The sequence below is a fragment of the Rhinolophus sinicus genome, chromosome 15 (genome assembly GCF_057876585.1).
Source record: "Rhinolophus sinicus isolate RSI-liver-muscle chromosome 15, RSI-T2T, whole genome shotgun sequence".
NCBI classification, from domain to species: domain Eukaryota; kingdom Metazoa; phylum Chordata; class Mammalia; order Chiroptera; family Rhinolophidae; genus Rhinolophus; species Rhinolophus sinicus.
In genome coordinates this window covers 34,638,005-34,663,457 of record NC_142515.1, presented here as the reverse complement: position 1 = coordinate 34,663,457, position 25,453 = coordinate 34,638,005, and the positions used below count along the sequence as shown (strand labels likewise).

Here is a 25,453-nt window from a genome sequence, read left to right as displayed (position 1 = left end):
AAATAATGACATGGCCTATATTATTAATACAAGGGAAGTTACAAACTGATTTTGCTAGATGAAGAGAAATATTTCTACTAGATCCATATAGCTCTAAGCAGAGGAGAAGTGAACAAATACATGTTAAACACTTCACTGATTTACATACCTATTGTATAAGATACATAGTTTCAAAGAAAAAAGTGCTAACTCAGTAAAGTTGTACATCTGGATTACTTTCATGTTGAACACTTTAGAGGCCATAGGCTATAATTAAAATATCATTTTTTTCCTTCAAATTTAGGCTGAACAACACCCAAAAGATTGCTGGTGAAATCTTTGACAACTATCCTAAGTTTTCTTAAGTATAACTATCAATTAGACAGACTCATATTTTCCTATTTCAAAAATACTGATTAGTGTTATCAATCAAAAATAATAAATAATGCAGACATTACTGTTATAATGCCATATATTCATTACTGAGTAGTAAATGTCCAACAAAATAGCACACTAAAAATAATAGAGATTAAGTAGATCACTCAAAGTATATAGAACATAAAGAAAACACCAACAAAAATTACAATCCTAATAAAAGTACTAGCACAGTTCAATCTTAATTGGCTTTTGCACCAAGAATACACTGTCAGCTCATTTTTTGATGCCCTAGATCATGGCAATCATACTGCCTCCCTCAAGATGTAGTTCTTTGAGGAAATTTACTTCTAATTAGAGATCAATATCATTAAAATTAAAAATATGATCCAAATGTAGACTTATTTACCAATATGTTGTTGTTTTTTTCCTTTAAACACATAACGCATGCCTTTTTATCTTCTTTATCTGTACCTGCAGCTTCCCCAAAAGACTGGCATAGTGAAAAGAATGGCAGCTCTTAAAACCATGAAACCAGCTCTTCCTGTACAAAAGGAAGGCAGTTTCTAAATCCATCTATTTATTTACTATTTTTTTTTAAAAGCTTCCCATAACTTCAAACATGCAGGAGAATTATGTATAAACCCTAACAAAGTCCTTCCTATATTGTTCATTTCCCATTTTACCAACCAGGGAAGAACGAGTGATCATTAAGAGAACATGGGTAATACCGAGTAGACTCTACTGGACGAATGGTTTTCCAGACATGAATTTTCCAGACATGTCGAAAATGGATTAGACAACGTTAAAAAGCTATTCATCATAATAGCGAAGTTAAATGACATCTTGCATACCAGATCGTCCTCTGAGTGCTGTTTAATGGGTTGCTGCTTACAAAATAGTTAAAAGATGCCTGTGGTTGAAAATTGAATTTTAGAATTATTGATCTTTCAAGTAGCCTAAAAAAAAAAAATAGGTACACTATTTTGTTAAGTATGGTACTTGTGAAAAATGCTTAATTTATTTGGGGATTTCAAGATGCTACAGTCACCTATAAAATAAAAGACCTATTCCCATCAAAAGGAAACCATGGTCCTGAGTCCCTGCTGCTATCGTACATACCTTGACCTAACAGGGCTTCTCTGTGCTGATGGTTAAGATAGGTTTGCTGCTTCTGCTCCCCTGGAAAGGAGGTCCCCAACAAATATAACTTCCCACTAGTAAGCTGATATCTCTATAGAGACCAATTCATGGTAGGGTCCCCGGTAGAAACCTGGATACCACTTTTCAAAGTCTCCCCAACAGGTTCTGTCCCATAGTCCAAAGAAGCAATCCTAAAAACTAACCATAAGGCTATGTTACTTGAAAAATAAAACAAAGTGAATGCCTTGAAAGTGAGAGATACATAATGAAGTATTAGACTGTTGAAATGACCTGTTTATCTTGGTTGGTTTTAAAATACTTCAGCAAAAGGAAACATTAAAAGGCAGAAAGGAGAGATGACAAAGACTAGCAAAATGTTGATTAAAACGTTGATAGATACGTGGGAGCAGGGGCAGCAGTTATACTCTTCTCTTTTTGTGTGTTTCAAATTTTCTGTCTCCAGATGGGGGAAAAAAGAATCATGTTAGGCATTGATAAGCGATATCACATCTACCCTATTCTGCAGAGTAAATGTTACAGTTAACACAAATCAAAATAAAATTCACTGGTCATTTAATGAGTTTACTAAATCCCCATGGTTTACAAATTTATTGCCAGGGTACATACGTGTGACTCCTCCCAAAATCAAGTTCTGAAAAAACATGGGTCTGTGTTCAGAGAATTTTATGAAGCTAAAGTGTTATATGTTGTCTAAGTGTTGTCTCAAAAGCATGCACATCTGAAGCATTTTGAGTATGGCTAACAAAATGAATCTATCCACTGTGTGGGAATTGTAGGTATCTTAAGAGTCTAAAATACTTTATTATAAACATTCATCTTTCATAGCACATGGCTTAATTTTAGTAAATTCAGTAAAGATTTTTCCTAGCAATGTTGGTCTAAAGATGAATATCATTAATTTAATTCTTAGTTACTAGGCAAAGTCAAAACAGCAAAGACTATTCGCAACTCTGCTTCTGGTTCATTTCGTACGTAGGCAAAACACCTAGTGATTCTGTACCAACAAACCAGCAAATTCGAGCCCATAAGTTTCAGTAGGTTATTATAAAAATCATCATTTTTAAAATCCATATCTAAAGTAAAAACAGGGGCAGTTCCCTTATTACAAAGTCATCAAACTTACTGATTGTAAATAAAAGCATGGTGTGTCCATGGAGAATGTGCATTTAACATTCATTCATCAGATGTTTTTAAGCACTTTCTCTGTGCCAGGCAATATGCTAGATGCTGGAGGTATGTCAGTGTAAAAGGGTCACCACTTGTACCTCCTAAACTAATTCATCATGAATAATACCTTTTCATTATTCTATAGTCATCAATTAGTAGCCTTGGTGTGAAGATGAGGGTTGGGAGAGGATAGGGATTAGGACAAAATGGAGCAAAGGAATTTGTTGAAAAAGAACTTTCTCTGACACTGCAAATTTACTCTAAACTGGCAGTTATTCAAACACTGAGTGCAAGCTGGAAGAAACTGACTTTGTTTCTCACATTTTAAAACCTATCCATGACACGTGCACCCCTCCATTTAAATTTCTGCCAGGAAAATAGTTTGAATATATGTGGGATTTGTAGGGGGTGAGAAACATTTCTTTTATATATTTGCCTCTTTTTAAACTTCCTAGAGCGTGTTAAATACATAACATGCAAATTTAGAATCTTCCCTGGGTAACATCCCCGCCTTTCCTGCAGCAATCATTTCTGATCTCGCCACCAGGATGTTGACTCCAGTGGGAAAACAAGCAGCAGGAGAAAATGAACTCTTAATTGAAAACATATTTTGGCTTAAACATAGACAGAAAAAAAGCTAAAGAAATTTACAGAATGCATGAATTTGAGCAAAGGCATTTTGAAGGGGAAAAAAATACAAGGATGTAAGTAGGAAATAGTCCTTCTGCATCAGGCATGAGTCAGATTCCCTTGGATGCAATAAATACGTATTAATCATATTTTGCCAAGCTCTGCACTACACACTGGAACAGAGGAGCTAACGGTTACACTGTGTTTTTCCAGAGTTTTGCAAACAACTGTGAGATGAATAATTGTTTTTGTTTCCATTTTACAAATGAAGTGAGTCCCCATAAAGGTAAACAGTTCAATGTCACGAAGTTAACAAGTGACAGAATTGGAACTCATACCCATGTCCTCTGATGCTAAGTACAGCGCTCTTTCCTACCATGATTTCATTTCATTTCCACCTCTGATAAAGCTACTGCTAATGGTACTTATACTAAAACCAATGACAGCTAACTTTTATTAAGCATTTACTGTGTGTGTGAGGCACTATATTAACACTATTGTCTAAATATATTATCTCATTAAATCATCACAACGACCCTATGTGTTTCATATCATTCCTGTCATTATACACGTGAATTCATTAAGGCTAAAGTTAAGTATATTATGCTGTACAAGAGAGCCCAAGGACCCCCAGCCAGTAAATAACAGAACTCAGACTCAAACCCTACCTGTCTGTTTCTACATTCTGTGTTCATGGATGGCACCAGTGATTCCCAAACTTGTCTGATGAGAGCACACGCCTGGGTACTTAGGGAAAACACAAATTTCTGCAGGTCTTTACTTCTGGATTCTGATTTTGCAGGTTGGGCTTGAAATCCAAGGTATAAATTTTTAACACGCATCAGACAAATAGCAGGCAAATAAAGGAAATGCACACTATATATTGACATTTTTAAACTTCAACATCTCTAAACTTAATCCTGTGAGAGGTTGGCAAGCTTTTTCGGTAAAGGGCAAGATAGTAAACATTTTTGGCTTCGTGGTCCATACAGTTTCTGCTGCAAATACTGATCTCAGCAGTTTTAGTTAGAAAGTATCCACAGACAATATGTTAATAAAAGGGTGTGGCTGTGTTCCAATTAAAACATTATTTAGGGACACTTATATTCAATATAATATTCATGTGTTATGAAATATTATTCTTTTAATTTTTCAACCATTTTAAAATGTAAAAGCCCTTCATAGGTCACAGGCCATACAAGAGCAAGGGGGCTGAATTTGATTTGCAGGCTGTTTGTTTGTTGGTTTGTCTGGACCTGCTCTAGCCCTCTTTCCCTTAGAAGCTAGTTTCAGCTAGAACAGTAGCTGAGAGAAAATTCTTTACCCAACTTACTCCTACTGACATTTCCAGTAATGTTGCATTGTTGTTGTTTTTTCTTCCTGTCTCCTGCCTTCCTACCCTGATGTCTGGATACTGTCTCATTTTAAATTCTAAGATACAAAAGAGTATTCTTTTAACAATTCTGTAAACAGTACTATGAGGTCTCTGAAGGAATAAACTAATAAACCAAAACATATTTACTACAAATAAACGTATTATAAGGAATAAAGAGTTCTTGCAAACTATTTAGGCCATATCCACAGGATGATAAGTGGATTTTATCATTTCAGGGGATCATTACCAACCAGCATTAAGCTTAAGAATTATAAGAGAGGATCATTTTGGTAGGTAACGAATTCATCACACTCAGATTGGCTGTGCATCTCTGGATGTCAGGAAACCTTTGTCTCAAACTTGAATCAACGTATATTCACATCCTTTTGGCTTGCCACTTCACTAAATTCTTTTCTAATAAGACACTTCTGCAACTTTTTCTCTTCCAAAAAGCCTCTTTTATGATTCGCTGTAATTGAAAACAAACAGGGCAGGTCCCTGAATAATGTCATTTTGTTCAACATTATTTCATTATAATGTTGATGAGATGCCATGAGAACTTAACTTTTGTTTGTTCATTTAGCCTGTGGTAAAATTGGTTTCATTATAAGTTGTTTCACTTAAAGTCTCAGAACCTGACAACTTACTATAATTTTAAACAGGTCAATAAATGTTTTATTTACCATATACTTAGCACACTTTAGTTAACCACTTGTTTTTGTTTTTTAGTTTATTCCAGTTACTTTCTATGAGATACAAATTTTATTTGCTAAAAAAATGTTTTGCAGGGTTTAATTTTACATTACAGAGAAAAGTCACATGCACAGTTTGAACACAGGAGTGTGTTCTAGGACCATGCTATGGTTTTATGAGTAAAGCGGAATATGACATTTGGAAAACTTGGGACTCTTACAGTCTTTCATGGATGGCATGGATCTAGGAATTACCTAGTTCAACTATTTCTCCATTTTGCACGTGACTCAGAATCTTCTTCCATGGATCACCCAGCAGTTCCTTAAATACTTTCAGTGACAGAAATCAGTAATAACTGCAGTAGCTATCACTATCTTTAACAAACTCTGTTAGTTCTTCCTTCCTCATTTTAACCTGGAACTCCCTCCATCTAACTTTCACCCAATTGTGACTTTGGCACAAAAATTCTAAATTAATAACAATACATAATAATGTATTTAGAAATGCCATATATATCCCCTCCCCCATGGTAAACATAAAGTCTTTCAGCCAAATAAATACATCAGAGGGAAAAAGCCAATGATGATGCCCCACTCTGCCTCACGTGAGTTCTTTGGTTTGGAACTGCCTAAATTAGAAATAACTGATTGAGTGAACTAAGGAGAGATCTGGTTTGAGTCAAAGTGAGCTCAGGAAAAAATCATTTGATGAAGAAGCCAGATTTATTCCTCTCTAGTTTACAGCTCCAGTGTCTGACACCTCATCCCAGGCATGTGGAATTTTCCTAACCATCGAGCTCAAAGCAGGGGTTAGAGACTAAAGTTGAAATTCCATGCAAAAGATGGAAACATGAAACGGAAAAGGACTGAGTAAGTTCACCTTTACCCAGCTGGATACAATAAGATAAAAATGGAGTGTCCTGAAAATTTTCCTTGAAAACTTTTATAGGAATCTAAGTTGAGCAGACTAAACAGCTGCAACAAGGAACTCTTATGATACTCCAAGACTGCCATGATTCAGATCTTCATCCATGCTTGGCCATAGAAATAATCTGGACTCCAGCTATTAGCATAATCATCTAGAAAATGTATATGCAAATACAGAACCCTGTGGTGGTCAAAGCCTATGAGTCAGCCATATAATAATATGTGTGCTCAGTTTCTTTATGTGCAAAATGGAAACAACAATAGCACCTGCTCTATGTATAGAGTTGCTGTGTAGGTTAAATGAGTGAATACAGGAAAAGTGCATAGAAGGGTATTCTGAACAGAGTAAGCAATGTAAACTAATTCTATTTAGTACCGATATAATATAGCTCTATGCTAATATTTACCCAACTGCAGTGTAATGACAGATTTTAGTATTTGGTACAAACTGTAAGCTCTCCAAGAGATGAAGCTTTATGTTAGTTACTGGTTATATACTGTGTCCTTAGTAACCTACATAAAGCCTGGACTATAACCTGGGTCTTTAATAAATGTTTATGGATGGAATGGACTAAATAAGTTGCTTTCTCATATTCCATTTTCTTGGTAATTTGCTCTTCAAATAATTTAATTTTTATAAATACTTTAATATACCAGAGTTATGATAGATAGTTTAGGATTTCATAATAAATCTAGTAAACTATGAAATCTAAAAGGTTTGCTTTAATCACTGAGAATATAATACAGCAGTTTCCCCTTATTTGTGGTTTCACTTTTCATGGTTACAGTTATCTGTGGTCAGCCATGGTCTGAAAACATTAAATGGAAAATTCCAGAAAGAAACAACTCATAAGTTTTAAATTGCACATCATTTTGAACAGAGTGATGAAATCGCACAATCCCACTCTATCCTGCCTGGGATGGGAATCATTCCTTTGTCTACTGTATACATGCTGTATAAGCTACCCACCCATTAGGCACTCAGTAGCTGTCTTGGATATCTGATCAGTTATGAGAGAGAGAGAGAGAGAGAGAGAGAGAGAGAGAGAGAGAGAGAGAGAGAGAGAGAGACTACATTTATATTTATTTTATTACAGTACATTGCTATGATTGTTCTGTTTTATCATTACTTATTGTTGTCCATCTCTTACTGTGCCTAATTTATAAATTCAACTTTATTATAGGTATGAATGTATAAAAAATAGTATGCAGAGGGTCTCAAAAATGTATACACATTTTAAGAAAGGAATAGACTGTATTAAAATGGTAATATATATACCGATAACAAAAGATGAATATAAGTCATATGTATACATTTTTTGCCCCCCCCACCCCACTATATAGGGTTCAGTACTATCCACAGTTTCAGGCATCTACTGGGGTTCTTGGAACATATTCTCTCTTGTATAAGGGAGACTGCTGTACACCAAATCATGTAAAAAGCTGTTAATCTCTCTTTGACTACCTAAATTAAAAGCTTCACATTGAAAATTGCAAATTGACAATAAGCATTAGTAAGTCTAGAAATAGACATGCTATTAAGATCCTACAAAAGCAATCTTTTTCAATGAACGAATCTCCAGGACTATTTCTCCAGTAATTTGCATAAGAATTTTAAATTTAATTTTTATTTTGGGAGTTAAACAGAGGGCATTTTATAAATGTGTCCACACTTGATCCTACCCAGGGATGGCCAAATGAAGCTTGGCCAGACAATAAAAATGTATGCAAATTGTGTAAACACAATGGTCTCTGGGGATGAGACTTCAGTATCCTGATGGTGACAACTGGTTCTTTCCATGTACCTCATCGCTAAATTTAAAGATGAGGGTTGGCTTGAGATATGAATTTGTGTGACAATGATCATGTTAATAACAGGGCTCTACTCACTTTGTAAAATTCCTTGGAACAGATTATTTTAAAGCCTCAAGTTTAAATGAGGAAATGTCAAGTTGCTCACTATTTGCATAGCAGAGAACTCACAGGGCTCCCTGGGTGCCATGGGGTTCCCAGAGGACCCTCGGTGATATTTAGAGTGTTGGAGGTTTTGCAAACTGGGCAGGCAGCCTTAGCAAACATTTACTTGTATGCAGGCTGAGGAACTCCATGGTAGAAAACTCAGTTTAAAGGAAGAGCTACAAACAGCAAAATCTAGTATCAAAACTATAGGTATCAATTGAAAATAGAAGTGCTGGTGAGTTATTGAACCTGTACCAGGGAGATCAATTAGATCTTAAAGCTCAGCAGTAAGTGCTGGAAATGAAGGCCCAAGCTGCTATTTCAAAAAAGAGTTTGTGAGACCTGGGGCACAAGTGACTGTACTTCAGAGACCAGGTAACAAATTGTGACATGGTTAAGGATGGGTGGGGGGATTCTTCCCATTTCTTCATGTTCACAGTATTGTTCTAATGCAGTGGAGTCTAAAGGGATCACACAGTCTCTGGGGACCCTGGCAGATACTAACCTGGCAGTTATGTCATACTCTTAACAGATGGTGACCCGCTGCCTCTCACTGGCACTTTATGGGCAAATGACATCTACTAGGAAATCTGAGAAGACACCCCCTGAGATGCTGAGGAGGTGCAGCAGCAAAATAGGGGTATTTGGTGTAAAATGTAAGTATGACTTGATTTATGTCTGCAGGAAATAGAATCTGGGGACTTCTCTTGGGTTACACAAGAGAAATCATGAGTATTTAATCAAACCTAAAACTATCTTGGCTATAATTACTTTAACTTGTCTTTGTGGGCTTCTATTTACCAAATTTCATTGATTCAGAGATGCTCTTTTATTTTCATTTACTGTCTCTAAAATTAGGATATGTCTTACAATTGAGGGTGCTTAATGCAACTGAGGGTACCTAATAAAATAACAAGCAGAATAGATAAAATAGATATAATCTATTATAATTATATTCTATTTATAATCTACAATTATAATCTAATTATAATCTATAATTAATCTATTAAAATTATAATATATTGTAATAGATATAATCACTATCACTTTCTCTCTCTTACATGGAAAACTATGATAACAATACCCACTGTGACCTGATGCAAGTTTTCCAGGACAGTAAATGGATACGGACTTGGGTGCCTTTGCTGGAAGGAAGGAGGGAGAGAGAAGAAGAATCTTGAGGGAAGTAACAGGAATTCCAAAGCTGTAGAAAAATGGTCGCAATAAACACCTCCCCATCATTCCCCAGGAACAGAATGACATGGCAGGACCAGCATGTCTGAATAACTCTAGAAAGCCATAGTGTCTGGAACCCAAGTCATCTTTGGTGAAGATAACCCTGGCTGACGCAAATGAGATGTGGGGCCCATTCCTCCTTGAACTTTGAAAAAACAGTGCAGCCATGGTAGGTATGTAAAATACAATAGTACCAGTGGCAACAATGGTAAACAGAGGTGTAGTCCCAAGTCCATCTCCTCATATCACATCAACAGGATTCTCTCTTGCTCACGGTGAAGAAGTTGTTCAGAAGGAGCAAGGACTGATCTTTGAAGGCAAGTACATGTCCTGGGGACATCTTAGGATTATCACTGCAGGGCCCATTTCCCAGAGAAGAGAGGGGATTTCTTGAAATAAACAAGTTGGAGCTCAAGCTATTTAAAAGCAATGAAAATAAGAGTTTATTGTGTGCTCTAACCAGAAACATAGGGAATATTTGTTATATCTGTCTTGCCAGGAATAAACAGAAGTTATGGGGAACAGAGTTGAGCTAATGGCAACAGTGAATAACTAATGATCTATCTCTTTATAAAGGGAGGGTATATGACCCTGGAACTTCTCTATTGATTTTAATTTTAATTCAAAGGAAGTACAGAGCAAATCAATCAGTATGTTAAAAAACTCTGTTCACTGCAGGTCTCAGCTTTTCTAGAAATTCAACAAATAGTCTCAATTTTTCTCACTAAGTCATGCTTAGGATACACATGATAATATCAACAAACAAACAAACAAGGAACTAAGTAAATAAATTAGCTCATTCATCAGCATAAATTCTCTTAGCACACCACATTTTAGTAGATTTGGGAGAAAACTTAAGATAGCTCTTCTTAAGTAGCTTAAAAGTAGCTGTGTAGTACTTTTACATGCACCTATTATATTTGAATTACTCCCACTACTAAATTAAAATGCCGTCTCACAGCCACACAATATATTTAAGGATTCTCCTCCCAAAAATAATCACCAGAGGCCCACAAAGACAAGTTGAAGCATACTATGGACATAACAGCAATGTCTCTCAAAACCAAGTAGAACATCTAGAACATCTTTACTTCCTTTTTTTTTTCCTCTCCAATTTTATTGAGATATGATTGGCATACAGCACTGTATTAGTTAAGTTGTGCAGCATAATGACCACAAGTTTAGTCAACATCCATCATGTCATATAGATAAAAATAGAAGAAGAAATGTTTTTTCTCTGATAGGAACTCTTAGGATCTACTCTCTTTATCAACTTTAAAATATACCTTACAGCAATGTTACCCGTAGTCATTATGCTGTATATTACATCCCTAATACTTATTTATTGTATAGCCTGAAGTTTGTACATTTTTTACCATCTTCATTCAATTCCCATTGCCCCACACCCTGCCTCTGATAACTACAAATCTTACCTCTTTTTTATACGATTTTTTTTTTTTTAAGATTCCACATATAAGTTAAATCATACAGTATTTGTCTTTCTCCACCTGACTTATTTCACTAAAGCATAATTCTCTCAAGGTCCATCCATGTTGCTGCAAATAGCAGGATTTCCTTCTTTTTTACGGCTGAGTAATATTCCTGTGTGTGTGTGTGTGTGTGTGTGTGTGTGTGTAACTTCTTTTTTTATTTTATTATTTATTTATTTATTTATTTATTTATTTATTTATTTTCAGTTAGAGTTGACATTCAATTTATGCAGTAATTCCCCTCAATTAGTCTAGTACCCACCTGGCTCTATATACAGTTGTTGCAACATTATTGACTATATTCTTTATGCCTTATGTTAAATCCCCATGACTATTTTGTAACTATCAATTTGTATTTCTTAATCCCTTCACCTTTTTTACCCAGTTCCCCAACCTCCCTCCCCTCTGGCAACTATAAGTGTGTTCCCTATATCTATGATTCTGTTTCTGTTTTGTTCGTTTGTTTATTTTGCTCTTTAGATTCCACACATAAGATCATATGGTATTTGTCTTTCTCAGTCTGACTTATGTCACTTAGCATAACACCCTCCAGGTCCATCCATGCTGTCATAAATGGTAAAATTTCATTCTTAGCACATAACCAGAAGAATTAGATATTAATCCTCCCTAAACCTCAAAAACCCCACTGGAGTCATGCAATTATATTACTCCCATTTTACTTGATAAAAAAAAGAAAAACAGCCTTAGAAGGTTAAACCATTTGCTCAAAGTCACACATCTGAAGGGAAGAAGCAGGAGACCTGGGATTTGAACATGGATACTCTGACTTCAAAGAAGTATTCATATTACTGCACTGCAGTGTGAATAGGAAGTGTTTGCAAAGCCATTAAACCCTTGAAGGACATCACATGCTAGTGTGGCTGCTCAGTGGGAGAAATAACGAAAGAAAAGAGGTGAAAATGCCTTTATGTCTTAGAATCATAAAATGTTTCCGCAGAAAAGAATGTGTGCGAATGTAGTTTCCAATCCCTTTTTAAAAGAGGGATGATACCAATGAGCTCCTAAAGAAGAATGCAGGTGACTTTCCACCTTGCTCTAAACCACATTTTAGTTCAGATTCAAGAGCTTACTGATGAATCCTGGGACCCTGGCAAAGACAGATGGTGGAAATTAGGCACTTAAATATTCCTAGGTAGAGGCTATCATTAGCATCTTGACCGGAAGTCTCTATTTTTAGTTAATATAAAAAGGAAAGCAGCTTACTTTTTAAGAAATTTAAAAAACTCCAGTGAACTTAAACAGTAAACAAACAGGCAGATCACAGAGTCTTTGAATGCAGATGGTATGTAGAACTCTTGGATTAAATTTCTAAAGTCAGGCTGGAACAAAAGGAATTCAGGCTAACCAAGGACTTATTTCTTACACTCCTGCCAAGATTTACAAACCATGTCCTGTTTCAATATGCTGTCTTTGAGAGCTCATAGTAGCTAAAACACCCTGGAAACATTAAATCAGGTTAACCATTCAAAACAGGCCAACTCTGGAGGAGATACAGATGCATGTTAATTTATTCTTTATTTCATGGGTTTATCTAATGCCTTTCCTCCTAAAAGCTCATCGTGCACAGAATATGGCCACAGTAAAATCATGTGAAATGTACAAGTCTCTCAGCTTGCATTCGAAGAACAATTTTATACTTGTAAATGAAGTCTGATCAAATGGTCTGGAAAATCTAGAAATGACATTATGAACATTATATCCATCACTTAGGCAGTACTGACAGTACCACATCTTTGTTTCTGTAATTTTCTTAAAATTAAAGTATTTTCCAACTCTAGGCTAAGAAGTTAAATTTTAAGAGAAGGCACTCCTGCTAACTGAACAGCACAATTCTTTCGTTCTGAATTTCTCTGAATCATTATGGAAATCTGCCCACAAATCGCTTACACTTCCTCTTCCAACTCTATAAGCTCCCCAGAGAAAATCCAAAAACAAAATGAGAACTCTGATCTGAAAAGTGTGTAACGAGTCAGGCAAAATGTTATTGTTTCTAATATGAATGTCATAAGCTTCTATACTAGGAATGAGCACTTCACATATAATTAGAAGATCTTTCAAGAATTATGGATGCTTTTTACCCTTTCCTTTGATTCTGCCTAAGTGTCTGTTTACACAAGCACAAATATCTGTTTTGAAACTGTCATTAAAACATTTACATTTCTGTTTGTTTTTTTAAAACAACAACAACAACAACAACAACACTATAATTCTAGCTTTACTCATTTTGTTTTTCACTCCCATGGTAAATGGAAGAGCATATTAGATTAAAGATGCACGATATAAGAGAAGGGCGATTTCCACAAGTATTGCTAATCCATTCCTTAGAATTGAGTACTTTGCTCACACAGATCATTTCACTGAAATGATGTAGCTGCAAATCCAGTTATCCCTACTTTGAATTTGCCACTTGCTTTCAGAAAACAAAACTATCAGACATAGTTTTATGTGTCAGCATTTCTAACATCATTCATTTATGGTGTAGCTATATACGGTATTAAAGAAATGCTATAAGCACTGGGAATTCAGAAACAAATGACTGTTCCTGGCCCCAAAGCCATTATCAACAGTGAAATAAAAAATAAAAAATTAAAGACCCAAAATACAATATAATAAATGCTATGACAGAGGTATGAGCCAGTTGTTAAGACAACACAGAGAACGAGACATCTAACTTTCAACAAAGACAGTGCTAGACAAGAGGGCTCAGATTTGTAAGAAGCAGACAATGTCAAATAAACAAGACTTAAATTTAGGGATTGAAAAATGTTAAGAACCAGTTTCAAGCTAGGTTACATATTGCCATTCATTAAAATGGAAAAAGAAGGAGGAGGAGGTGTAAGGAAGATGATGAGTTTAGTCTTGAATAGGTTGAATTAGAGACGATTGGAATGTCAAGTGGGCAATTAAACACAGGGACAACTGACATAGATTTTAGACATATTCACATATATTGGGTTGGTGCAAAAGTAATTGAGGTTTTTGCAATTATTTTAACCTTTTAAACTACAATTACTCTTGCACCAACGTAACATATAAATGGGAACAAAATTACTTTAAGAAAGTTTAGTGAGTATTTAGCTGTGGTGAATACCTGTGCCGAAAGGAAGACTGGAGGACTCAAAGCTTATACAGAAGAAAGAACTAATAACCAGTAACCTGGTCTAAACCTAGGAAAGTGTGAGGTAACAAAAGACAAAGCAAAGACTTTAAGGTAGGAGTGAATGGTAATAACAAATTCCCAAAAGAGAACAGGTGATGCAGAATAAGGAGGAACAATTGGATTTGGTAGCTAAGAAGTCTTTCATGACTGAGTGATATGTGAGCTTAGAAAAGTAGGAACAAAGGCCAAGTTGTATCAAACGAAACAAAAAGGGTTAAGTTATTCTCCTGTTCACCTATGGTCCAAGACTAAATTATTGCTATGTTTGAATCTAACCTATCTCTAGCCCTCCAATTATTGGACTCCAATTATAAGAGTTTGGTAAATGTTTATTGAAATGAGTAATGCTTCCTCTTTCCCCCATAATTTCTCCTGTCTGTATTTAAACCATAAGAAGTGCCCACCTCCCAATACTTCTGTTTGTCGGTTAACAGAACCACAGGTTATTCTGAGTTTCTCCTCTGCATTTAAACCAGGTGTACAAGTGCCTAAATAACCATATACAAATCAAATTAAGTAATACCTAAGTTCAAATAATTCAAAATTTTAGCCATTCTCGAAGGTACAGTACCTGAAATCTCCCACTCCTGGAAGTAGAGAAGCTCTTTTCAGTCAACTTCTAAGGTGAATAAAACAAAGCCAAGATTTCCAGGAATCTAACTCACTCTACCACAGCCAAACTACACAACGAGCATGAAGAGGCAGTTTTGGAGTAGCGAGTAAAGAAGCGTCCTATTTGCAGAAGCATCACCCAACTCCCATGGCTAATACCATCCATTCCCCTTAGGCTGAAGGCATAGAAAAATGTTTTCTAAACTCTGAAGTCATATGGATCCAAATCCTGATAGGATCCAAATCCTATCAGTTGGTTCTTCCTCTATCCTGGATGATTATCTTGTCACTTGATGCCTGATTAAAATCCATGTACTACAGAACTACGGAACTCTATTCAATTTCTCTATGAAAAAATACATTGCTCAGACATAAGCAATTGTGTTTTTCGCCTTCGGGAAATACAGAATACGTTTGGAATACAGTCTATGCTGAAGCAATCAAAAATGTTCCTTATAGTTTGTTTTCCTCATGACCAGTTGGGAAAGTTAATTTTTCAGTATTCCAGAGGTTACAGAGGAGGGAGGGTAGAAGAAATAAGGATAAACTTCTGTCTCTGCTATGGTGATCATGGAAACAGGTCAAAATGGAGCCCCTGTTAGCCTTGGTCCTTGAGACACACAATGAGCAGAACCCCCATACTGGCATATATTGAACATATCACAGGAGTGTGGAGCAAACATAAGCTGCTGATATTTTAGGGTTGTTTGTTGCTGTACCATAACTTAATCTCTCTTAACTAATGCCAGGTGACTGGAGTTAGTCATCTTAACTAATATAAGGTAATGAGTAAGTCTCATAGACTCCAAAAGTGTGAAGCTAAAATGTCAAAAAAGGTCATCCCAAACAAAGACTTTTCAAAACACAAAACCTGAAGGGTGTTTAGAGTTGTTTTCTTAATGCATATTGTGCTTTGGTTGACATAACCCAAATCTGAAATAGGAGGGATGGAGGGAGGGATGGAGGGAGGGAGCCAGTGAGCTAGCTTTTGCTCTTTTCCATGATTACTCTGCATTTCTTATCTGATTCATTGCTCTGATCTTGGGACCTGAGTGATTGCTTTCTAAATCATATCAGCAAAGCTTTTCTCTCTATTTCACTTTTTATGTGGCTCTATTCTTATAGGGGAAAGTGTATTTCTCAGTAGTCCCTTGGCTTTTTTAACTTGTGTGTGCATGTGTATGTATTGAGCAGATTGTATTTTACTCTTTTAAAATAAAAGAAATTTGTAATTCTTCATAACAGAAATCCAAATAGCATTCGTGAACATTTTTAAAGATGACAGAACAACTTGGTATTAGCTATGTTTGTGTCATGCCATTGCTGAAACTCCTGTTTAGAAATTATGATTCTGGAAATCTCTTTACTGCTGTACTGATAGCAATGTGAAATATTATTGTTATTATTGTTAAAGCAGATAAATATTAGTAAGCAGCTAAAGTTTTATGCCAGATATAGTCTAATTATCTTATTTAATCTTCATAATAACTTTGTAACTTCAGAATTATCATTATCTATTATAGAAAACACAAGGTACACCAAGGTGGTGTAATGTGTTCAACATCACATTGAATGTAAATGGTAGAACTAGGACTTAAACCCAAGCAGGCTTGTCCTGGAGTTTTAGTTTCAGCTTAGTTACACCTTGTGATTTTGTGTGCCTCAGTTTATTCACCTGAAAGAGGAATAATATGTGTCCTGTCTACATCACAGCTTTTCTGGACGGCTCAATAACAGAATAATGATCAAAGTGTTTAAAAAAATAAGAGGTACTTATATTGAAATCCATACTGAAGATTTATAGGTAACCCCCTGTATAACACAGTTGTTAGTTTCCTAAAAATGCTGGGTTATACGAATCCGTGTTACATGAGACAAAGAACGGACAAAAAAAGGGGGTTAGGTTCCAAAAATTAAAAAAAGCAAAAACATACTATTATATTTTTATAATTAAGAGAAATATCTTTATTAAAGCAATTTTCACCAAAAGTGTAACATTAATATGAATTAAATGATGTCTCCTTCATCATTATGACTAACCACCATTAACCAAGGGCGTTTTCTTTTTGACACGGTATCTTCATACTCTGAACTTAATACTCCACAAACAAAATGGGTTTAAAATTCTAATAAACTTTGAAATTCTGCAGTCAAATCTGATACGACATCCACGCTTGAATGAAAATTTTCAAATGGGATACCTTTTGCTCTTAAAAGTTCTCATTCTGCTCCATGTTGTTCGGGGATTTCTCTAATTTTCTGTGTGAGAGTGAACCATGTTCTAGGGTGCAGTGTTGTACGAGGGTTTTCCCCAATTCTTGAACCATCTTAGAGCGAAACCGTTCCATGGAGGTGCCCTGTTATACAGGGGTTGCCTGTATTTCCTTTGACTTGCACACTATTGATTTTTCTCAAAAAACGAAATATTTGATAAAATTTAAGAACTAGAATTGGGAGATTTTTACATAAACATCTGGATTTTTCAGTTCTTAAAAAAATCAGAATAGGTGCAACTCGAGCCTTTCATTTCTGCACGGAAAGAACTGGCCAGTGGAGAAGAGCAACTGCCTATCCAAGACTGGGCATCTGCTGTCCATTCTGCCACACTTTCTAGCCTCAACCACTTACCCTCAGAGGTATCTGTCTCTGCTTCCTCTTTCAGTAAAGTCTGAAACACTGGATCAACGTAAGGAGGCACCATGCTAGTCTAGGCATGTCACCTTACATCTGTGCTTTGAAAACGTGACCATCATCATGCTGGAACTATTACCCAAACTCTTTGGATGATATCTATTGGTCTAGACTAGAGCTTTAAAACCAGGAAAAGAAAAATAAATAAATAAATAAATAAATAAATAAATAAATAAATAACCAATGAATGAATGAATGAATAAATAAATAAATCATGTTGCCCAATCGCAATTTGACAAGAATATCAACTGTTCCAGAAAAACACTTTAGAGACTGATTATGAAAAGGATACTTTTTTTTTTCTCTTTGCTTGTGAGACAACTCTCACCTGACCTCCTTTCCCAGTTCAAAGAAAGCATCATTGTCGAATTCCTTGGCAGCAGTCAATGGAGGTACTTGAAAGCTTCGCATTAAAAAAAGAAATTTTAAACTGATAGAAAAGTTCCTACAATTCAACCTTTCATAAGCAGCTGGCTTCCCCATCTTTAGAACTGCCCTGGCCACGTGCCCTGTTAGAGTTCCCACTGGGCTAGGCCTTGTTAAAGGGGCACAGCTAAGCCTCAAATTGATCTGTAGTAAAGTGTCGCCTCTGCCTGCCCACTAAGAGGTTAAGACATTGTGGCATAAAAATTAAAGGTTTGTACCTTGGGGGTACAGCAGACCTGGATCCAACTCCTTCACGTGTCACCTTCGTAATGGCTGTTTTTGGCCAAGTGTCTTTATCTATAAAATATGCTTAATACCACTTACTTCATAGAGCTGTTTGAGGATTCAGTGAGTGAACCTAAATAAAGCCCTTGAAGTCTGACACATAATCAATATTTCATAAAAAGCAGCTATTGTTATTATTAAAGGATAATTATTTGGGTCAATGGTGAGCTATTTCCTCAAATATTGTGATTTCATTGCTTTTTCAGATAGTATAGTACATTCTGGGTATTTTTAAAATCATAGAAACAACTTCATTGAAATGATTTAAAGAACAGCATTATGCTCAATTGAAATACAAAACAAAAACAAGAAAAAAAAAACACACCACCAAACCAACTCAAGAAAGGGAAAGTGATGTTTAATATTTTAAATGAGAAAATTTCCAAGGTGAGGAATGTAACACAATATTTATGAGAAAGAATGAGTTATGTCATACTAACAAAAATTAGCCTTTCTAATGAGGAGCACTCAGGTTAAATTTTTACATTACTCAGCAGAGGAAACTACTTTTTACAGAGACAAACTGAAAATAACACTGATTTTTCAAACATATCAACTATGTATGGTAGCAATATTTTTCTTCTTTTTTAATACCAAGTTTGAAGACAGATCCATAGTACATTATTTGGACGGAAAATTTTATGAAATGATCTCATCAATACTTAAATAAGAAAAACTCTAACAATACCTTTCATGAATGTGAATTTTATTACTTGACTACCACTCTCCTTATGAGCATTTATGTATTATGGTTGATCACATAACAGAATGGAATGTGCAAAATATATTCCTTGATTCTTTCTAAATCTCTACGTTGATGAATATTATGTTCTATTGAATTGAGCTATCCTGATGCCACCGAAAGTCTTTCCTTTCCTATAGGAAGAAATGTGAACACTTTTAATTGAGTTTCATTAGCTGATGTCAAGGAAACTGTATATGTTTAACAAATCAAATCACTTCCAGGGCCCCTCCCATCTCTATCACTTTACTTAATTTTATCCTATGACTTTCCTGTTATTGAGTCTATAGTAATTTGTATTCATCCGTTTTCAGGTAAGGACATTATGTGATAGGTTCAGTCCAGGACAATTAGTTCTGTGTCAGACAGATGTGTCGGAGACACCAAGAATGAATTGTCAGTGAACTTCACAGAATGGAAACCTACTTCACAACCACCATATGCCTTTTGCACACAAATTTATGCTGATATTATGAAAGGATTAGAGAAAGACATCTGCAATAAGAGAAGCAGCTAGCTCACTAAGGCTCACCATTGCTACTAGTTAGGGGAGGGGCTGGGAAAAGCGGAGGAAGGAACTCCAAGATACTGTTAAGTCTTGCCAAGGCTAGCAACTCAGTAATATTTCCATAACTACATGAAACCAACTTGTGGACAGCATTTTACCAAGTAAGGATATCTAAAAACAAAACAAAATTAAATTAAAACAATATTTGACTACTTTTCTAACAAAAAAACCTCATTTAAACATTAAACGATCTCATAATGGAAGACAATCTTTTAAATTAGATAAATTTCAGATCAGAAAAACTAACTGCATTGCTTTTTTCTTATGTCATCATGATGCCTCATGAGCCAGCAGTAGTAAAAGCATTTGAAGCCACTTTGTTTATAACATTTTATAAACACATATAACCAATATTCAAAAGCAGGGATGCATTATCACTTCTGTACCAAAAATGAATTCCAACTTCATTGTAGAGAATCTGGGTAATCCAAAAATAAATTTAGGAAATGTACATAAATGTCAACCTAATGATGACCAGACACAAAAATCCTTCCCTTCATCATATCACTGCCTTCTCTTCCAGTATCCCTGCTGCTGTGCTGCAGTAATCAAAATTCCCCATAACCCCTTCCTGCTCAAGCCAACTTTATTATAAGGAACTCCACACCTAGACCAGCAGCTCCTACATACAGTCTGTTTTCATGGTGTTCTGTGGAATACTGACAGGTAAAAAATGAAAACTACATGCCCCCCCAAATTCCCTTGGGTCAAGCTTGGGAAAAGAAACAAAATTCAAAAGATCTTGTTAGGTTTCAGTATTTTAGGATCCTCTAAGAGGAGACCACAGAATGACTATTTATTTCTCATAAGCGTATTTTGTTTGGGAAATAGTTTTACAGACTAATTTACTCTGTTTCTACACTTGTATCAGAATTCGGATCTCAGCCAGGTAATGCTGGGAAATAGATTATATAAGTGGGGTGGAAACAGATCCTTTCTTTTCAATATAGTAATATTTTCAGTTAGAAACAAATTAATGTAATATTATGTCTGAGGGCTTTGCCTTATGGTTATTGATAAAGCCCATTCTTGATCCATTGATAAATATTTAGCCATTGGTGAGTGAGTCACATTTGATTAATCAGAATTTAGATAAGTAAAATGGAAAGTTAATTAGTTTCAGTCTTCTCTCTTTCACCTTTTTGATGTATATACAATTACAACTATGCTATTATTATTTTTATCTGTTTTTGAGTGTATTTATCACTGAGTTCGGCACGCACCGTTCAATTATTTTCCTTGAATGTCAAATTAAAGCAATTAAACGATGGATGAGGCCGGACAATACTCCCTCTCTGCCATTTCAAAATAATAGACCAAGAAAGTTAATAGTGGAGTATATATTTTAGACCACTTTATACACTTGTGCAAGCTGTGTCTAACAGACATACCATTTGAAAAATGTTATGACCATTTTTCTACTGATTGTCTCTTATTCCGGGTCAGTAGTAATAATGCTGGAGGTATCTCTGAGTGTTGTCAAACAGTGATATTAGCTGTTTGCAAATTCAGTGGGGGAGTCATGTTGGAGAGGTCACAGTCCACAATGTGTAACCTAAACTGCTTTGGAACAAATCTGAGGACCCTTTAAATTAGTTAAAAAGCAGAATGAAAGCAGGGGTCCCATTCCAGAATTCTTTCAGCTGGTGATTCCAAATCACCAACACATTAAACAGCCATAATGTCCTCCTTCTCTTAATAGCTACTTTGCTTTTACAAATAGCTTCTTTTCTAAAGCAGGGGATGGTAATTAGGATTTCGTAGTTCGTTACAGCTAGCATTCGCATCTTGGCTTTCTGTGTTGAGGATTAATAACAGTAGCCATAATGATGACAGAAAATGATAAAAATTCTAATTACGGATATTCATCTTCAGATGGTGAACAACTATTAAAATATCTCTTTAGAAGTGAGAGTTCAGTCACATATCTTTTTTGCCAAATACGGAAAGCTTCCATGCTAATTTGGAAGGAAGATGACAAATTCAAATGTCAGCAGAGTGCACCACGATTGTTTTTTATTAACTTTTTTTCTCCTCCACCTTCAGCTTTCTGGCCCTTACCCTTTTTAAGAAGCTGACACTGAAAGCGATGATAGGTGTCCCAGAATGCTTCCTGATTTCCAGTTAAAACAACCCTTTCCAGTTCAATAAGGGAAGTTTCTCATCTATTTGCATTGGAAGAATAACATCTATTTCAGGAACTTGTATGCTTAGAAAGCCACTGTCTAACAGAAGTTGTCTTAAGACACATGATATAATGAAAAGAAAGGCATCCAGAGAATTGGGGTCTTGTCCATCACATCAAAATCAGGTGCAAATACCGTTAACACATGGCTTAACTTCTTGACAAGTAAGTCCATTGTTGCATCTATGAAATGAAGAAGTTGGAATTGGTCAGTCTTCCCTCAATTCTTCAGACCATGTACATCACCCAGGATGTTGTAGGGGCAATGGATTGTGACAGTGGTTTCCAAACTCAGTATCAGAACTTCCAGGTTAGAGAATATACAATCAGATCAGGATTAAACGTGAGAAATTATTTCTAGGACCCTGGACAGCAGGAGGCCAGAGAGTTTTCAGGACCACCTGGGACCACCTGGGAACACTTGCTTCCTACCACGTAAGGATGGAAGTTGGTTGATCCTTTATTTTCTTCACAAACCAGGAGAATATGATACCTGTCAACATTCCCTTAAATCTGGGCTTGTGAAACTTTTTCTGTAAAAGCCCGCATGGTGAATATTTCAGGCTTTTGGGCTATGGGGTCTGGGTTGTGACTATTTAGCTCTTCCTGCAGCACAAAAGCAATCTCAGACAATAAGCAAAGAAATGAGTGTGGCTGGCCTCCAGTAAAACTTAAATTTGAATTTTATATAATTTTCATATGGCGTGAAGTGTTATCTGTCTTATTTTTATTTTTATTTTTTCAACTATTTAAATATACAAAAAGTTAGTCTTAGCTCACAGGCCATACAATATTAGGTAGCAGGCAGTTTGCTGATCCCTACCTTAAATGGAAATGACAACATTATAAGGGAACATCTGCTCATATGATAATAGAAGCCAGATAGTAAAAGGAGAGGAACAGGACCAAGTGTCACTTTTTCACTCCTAGCAGGTTCCCACTTGTCTCAAGTGTCACCAGAAGTCGTGTGTCTGTCGGAGGAGGAGGCATCGGAAGGGCTGCAGAGATAGACCGCGTCCGTTGTTGCTACTGGGGTTAGCCACCCCACTTCCATGAGGTTCTGTTTCCTTAATTAAATTAATTGGGATTCTAGGGCACGTGAACGAATGTGTATGTGTGTGCACATGTGCACGGGTGTGTGTGCGAATGTGTGTGTCTGCATGTGTATGTATGTGTTGTGTGTTGTCTTTGCTGCCAATCTGTAACCTGACCAACAATGGTACAGTTGCTTTTTAAAATTCAGGTTTCAGGCTCCTCCCCTAGATATATTTCAGTAGTTTTGAGGTGGTGTCCAGAAATCTGTATTTTAAGCAAGCTCCCCAAGTGACTCATATGATCTAGTCTATTTAGGAAACTCATACTGGAATCAAGGGCTGGCACAGATTGAAAGTTCATGGTACAGTTAGAGTCTGACCTTCTCTAGGGCTGCTAGAGTGGCTCTTTCTATGTTATACATATAAAATGAGTTTTCTAAAGGGATACCATCAGGTAGAAGTACATATCAATCTTAACACTAAAAAGGGAGGCGAAATTATTGACCTTGAGGTCCTGAGAGCAAGCAGAGCTTCTAGAAGTGACACTCATAAAAGAAAAAAAAAAATAAGTAAAACACCAACTATGCTAGGCAGGAAACGTTCAGGGAAAATAGGCCCTAAACAATTAGTCTATGGTGAACTGATATGACCACAAGTAGGCAGAACAGAAAGATCGTTTTGCTGGTGCTTTGCAAACACTGTAGCAATTCTGAACCAATGGGAAACACAGTAGCCCACAGAGCAAGTAAACCCACAGTAATCAGGCATGAAGAGGCTCGATCTGAGCAAACAGGTTGAGCAGGCGACACATCTATGACAGCTTTGTTCTAAACAGTAGCGACAGCTGTGAACCAAAGGGCAACCTTTCTTGGAATAAACTGTTCAACAGCATTTCTTGGCACAAATAGCAATACCCATCATAAGCACCATCTTTGAATACAAAAGACGAAGCTGGCTGTATCAATTCTGCTATGGGTCAAACACCCAAAGAGTCTATTATCCCCCTCATTACCTTTTCTATTCCAAAACTGACACTGCTCTGAGCTTAATTTCTGCTATTTTCCTTCATGTCCTCACTGTTCCTTCTTGTCACAAGTTCTCTGGACCAGCTTTCAGTTCGGATTTGCTCTTCATACCAGTGTCACCCTGTAATTCTGATTGCTGCAGACTTCTGACCATAGTAAATTCCTTCCCTACACCTTTTCTTCTGTACAGAAATACTTTTTCTAATATGCTCAGAGAGATGTACTGACTTTTGTGTTCTAAATTATTAGACCATTTTTTTACGGAACGAATAATAAATGATAGTAACAGCTAACACGATATCCTTACTTTGTGCTAAGTGCTTTATATGGATATTACATTTAATATGAAACAACAGTGGTCTCCAGTCTAACATGTAAAGAGCTTAGAGATCACCACTCTCATCCCCACAAGAAAACAGCTGAACTAAAAACCAGTAACTTTTCTTAGAGCCGTCAAAAAACTGAGGCCATGGGACAAACAGCTGCCCTGGAAACAGGAGACCCATGGGGACACAGAGATTCACAGGCCCCCTCCAAGGAGCAGAAGCCCCCAGCTACAGCCGGTATAGACAGGTTCTCACTCTGAAGATAGAAGTGCTTCTATCTTCTATTTTCCCAGTGCTTCTCTCAGGGAAAGAGGAAAAGGAATCATTTTTATTTAAATATAATCAGAGCTCTCTGTTCTCTTTAACAAGGCCTGGATGGAAGGGAAACTATTTTACTAGAGCCTAAAAGGGGTTTTAACCAAAGATGAACCAACCTGGGTGAAGAAAATATTCAACTCCAGCTCTCTCTAGCCTGATATAGGGGAAGGGAAATACCTAACTCAGGTCTTAAAAGACAGACACCTAATAATAGGTCTATAAAATAAATCCCCTTCCCTTCACACCGTATCACCTGTGATGGCTAATTTTATCTGCCAACGTGACTGGATCACAGGATGCCCAGATATGGGCTAAACATTATTTCTGGGTGTGTCTTCATGGTGTTTCTGGATGAAATTTGCATTTGAATCAGTGGATTCAGTATTGCAGTTTGTCTTCCCCAATGTGGAGGGGGTGGGAGGGAAGGAGGAGGCATCATCTCATCGGTTGAGGGCTTGCACAGAACAAAACAGTGGAGGGAAAAAGTATTTGGCCCTTCTCGTCTTATCGCTTAAGCCAGGACATCAATCTTCTCCTGTTCTCGGCACTCCTGGTTCTGAGGCCTTGAGACCAAGACTGAAATCTATACCATTGCCCCCACCCCCACCCCAGGTCTTCGTATTTGGCCTGAATTACACCACCAGCTTTCCTGTAACTCTGTCTTATAGACAGCAGGTTGTGGGACAGCTCAGGCTCCATAACTGCATGAGCCAATTCTGCATGCATATATAGTGCTCCCGGATACTAACATACAAAAACCTTCAACAAGGGCCGGCCCGGTGGCTCAGGCAGTTGGAGCTCCATGCTCTAACTCTGAAGGCTGCCAGTTTGATTCCCACATGGGCCAGTGGGCTCTCAACCACAAGGGTGCCGGTTCGACTCCCGCAAGGGACGGTGCAATGGCAACTGGACCTGGAGCTGAGCTGCGCCCTCCACAACTAAGACTGAAAGGACAACAACTTGAAGCTGAACGGCGTCCTCCACAACTAAGATTGAAAGGACAACAGCTTGACTTGGAAAAAGGCCTGGAAATTACACACTGTTCCCCAATAAAGTCCTGTCCCCC

The 25,453-nt window shown here is 36.7% G+C and overlaps 1 protein-coding gene across 3 annotated transcripts in view; it reads right to left on the bottom strand.

Moving 5' to 3' along the window:
* Positions 1-25,453, bottom strand: part of PRKG1 (protein kinase cGMP-dependent 1) — a 1,140,935-nt gene that overhangs the window by 259,668 nt on the left and 855,814 nt on the right. The window lies entirely within an intron of this gene.